General features: G+C 40.8%; 1 pseudogene; it reads left to right on the top strand.

The window, feature by feature from the left end:
• Positions 1 to 422: 422 nt before the first annotated feature.
• Positions 423 to 1,178, top strand: LOC118543189 (large ribosomal subunit protein uL1 pseudogene; annotated as a pseudogene).
• Positions 1,179 to 2,987: the final 1,809 nt, after the last annotated feature.

Genomic DNA, 2,987 nt, shown 5'->3' with positions numbered 1-2,987 from the left:
GTCTGCTTGATGAGCTGACCCCACTATCATTGAGAATTGACTTCCTTTATACCTGATAATATTTTTTTCTCTGAAACCTACTTTGAAATGAAAATAACCAATCCAGCTGTCCTTTGATTCATGGCATATCTTTTTCCTTTTCCATTGATTTATCTGGGTCATCTTATTTTAATTTGTTGCAGGCAGCTTATAGTTGAGTCTTTCTCATTCTATCTGACTATCTTTCCCTTTTAACTTGGATGTTTGGACTATGTACATTCAATGTGAATGTTGATATAGTTAAGTTTATGTCTGCCACTTGCTATTTGCTTACTATTTTCCCCATCTATTATTTGTTCTTTTTTTCTCCTTTACTGCCTTTTTGTTGTTGTTATTTGAATGGGCATGTAGGCTCTTTTCTGGTTACTGAGGCTCGAGGAACCATGAGCAGCAAAGTCTCCCATGACACCCTGTACAAGGCGGTGCAGGAAGTCCCCACGGGAACCTTCCGCAAGCGCCGGAGGTTTTTGGAGACGGTGGAACGCAGATCAGCCTGAAGATCTATGACCCTCAGAAGGACAAACGCTTCTTGGGCACCATCAGGCTTAAGTCCACTCCCCGCCCCAAGTTCTCTGTATGTGTTTTGGGGGATCAGCAGCACTGTGATGAGGCCAAGGCAGTGGATATTCCCCACATGGACACTGAGGCACTAAAGAAACTCAACAAGAATAAGAAATTAGTCAAGAAGGTGGCCAAGACGTATGATGCCTTTTTGGCTTCAGAATCTCTGATCAAGCAGATCCCATGAATCCTGGGCCCAGGCATGAATAAGGCTGGCAAGTTCCCTTCCTTGCTGACACGCAATGAGAACATGGTGGCCAAAGTGGATGAAGTGAAGTCCACCTTCAAATTACAGATGAAGAAGGTGCTGTGTCTGGCAGTGACTGTTGGCCACGTGAAGATGACTGATGACGAGCTTGTGTAAAACATCCACTTAGCTATGAATTTTCTGGTGTCCTTGCTCAAGAAGAATTGGCAGAACATCCAGGCTTTATACATGGAGAGCACCACGGGCAAACCCCAGAGCCTGTGCTAAGGCACAGTTCAATAAATCCTAGTGCTACCAAAAATAAATAAATAAATAAATAAATAAATAAATAAATAAATAAGTAGGCATGTAGAAGATATCACAGACCCTCTTCAGGTGATATTGTACCCCTTTGTATAGAATAAAAAACTCACACTAGCATGCAGTTGATCGCTGAACAACACGGAAGATAGGGCACCAGCCCTCCACACAGTCACAAATCTGTGTATAATTTTGACTCTCCCAAAACTTAACTACTAATAACCTACTGTTACCTGGAGCCTTACTGATAATACGAACAGTCAATTAACACATATTTTGTATGTTATATGTATTATGTACTGTAGTCTTATAGTAAAGTAACCTAGGGGAAAGAAAATGTTATTAAGAAAATGATAAGGAAGACAAAATACATTTACAGTATCACATTCCTAGAAAAAAATCCACATGTAAGTGGATACACATAGTTCACACCCATGTTATTCAAAAGTTAACTGCCCTTCTATTTCTCTCCTCCCAGCCTTTATCCCTTTGTTGTTATACACGTTAATTTTACCTCCATTATTAATTCTATACTACATTTTTGTTATTTTTTATTTATACAATCCATTATCTTTTAAAGAGATATAAATAAAGTTTTCCAACAGTTTTTTGTATTTACACATGTGCTTACCATTTCTAATGCTCTTTATTCCTCTGGTAGACCTATCCCAGTGGATTATCATTTTCTTTTTGCCAGATGGACTTCCTGTAACATTTGTTGTAATGAACTGGGTCATGGTCCCCAGTTACTCTATCTGTCACACTTGGAGGAACTAGGAAGGGTTCTGCATACCCACTCACCACCTCATCTGCTCTGTTAACCGAATAGTTAAGCCAGAGAGTCAGAGGCCAGTTGTCACACCAGGGTTATTTGTGCCCACCTTCTCTATCATGAGTGGGAATTTGGGGACTAATTTTCTGTAATGCTTTGTGTCTTTTACATGTTGACAAATCAGAGGAAAATGTTTTCCTGAAATATTTAAACTTTAAAAACACGGATTTCTGTATAAATAATATGTGGGACTTTTCCTTTCAATTATTCCTCAGGCTTTTATGTAGTGGCTTGAAATAGGAGATCAAAGAAAGGATGTGAGATATAGAGATTTCATAAACTGTTCCAGTACAGGAAACTGGACTCTTGCCCCATTTCAATCCTATTTTGTGAAAACTTTTTGCCAGAAAGCCCTTCCCAATTCCACCTGTCTGAGATGACTTGTTCTTTCCCTGTCACTTGCTCTTGCGTTGGGCTGTGGGTTGTTTCCTGAATTCATTAGGTTCTTGCTCTTCACTGCACATCGTAATGTTCTCTTTCTCCATAACACTCTATCTGATCACTGCAAAAAATGGTGTGTATGCTGCCTCTAGTCTACGTTATATTCTGTCTAGCTTTTATTTATAAACTGCTTGAATGACTCCACAATTGTGTATTAAGAGCAGGTCTTATAACTCATGCTGTAAATGGCTGAGTCTCCTGCTCTGGGGAGGCCGTGGAGGGATAAGGAGTCAACAGTGGAAGGTTCTGCAAGTGGGGGTCTGGCAAAGGTGTGTTTTGCCCCTGGAGTTTGTGGGGAAAATCCAAAGCAGGTGTGCATGGAAAATGGAGCCCTGAGTGGGGAGGCAAGCTCAGCAAGCCACAGAAAGAAGCATGAGGGGTCAAGGGAAGGGATCAAATCTGGATGCAAAACCAGGAACTGGAGGGTCAATGAGAATGGAAGGACTGGGTGATTAAGGATTTGAAGCAGATGATGGAGGTTAAGATTCAGCAGGCTTCACCTGCTGTGTAACAACAAAACTCTGTGTGTGTGTGTGTGTGTGTGTGTGTGTTACTGCATTCATTTCTCATGGCTGCCATAACAAATGACATCACAAACCTGGTGAC

Source organism: Halichoerus grypus, chromosome 2 (assembly GCF_964656455.1).
Source record: "Halichoerus grypus chromosome 2, mHalGry1.hap1.1, whole genome shotgun sequence".
Lineage (NCBI taxonomy): Eukaryota > Metazoa > Chordata > Mammalia > Carnivora > Phocidae > Halichoerus > Halichoerus grypus.
This window is presented reverse-complemented; position numbering and strand designations above follow the sequence as displayed.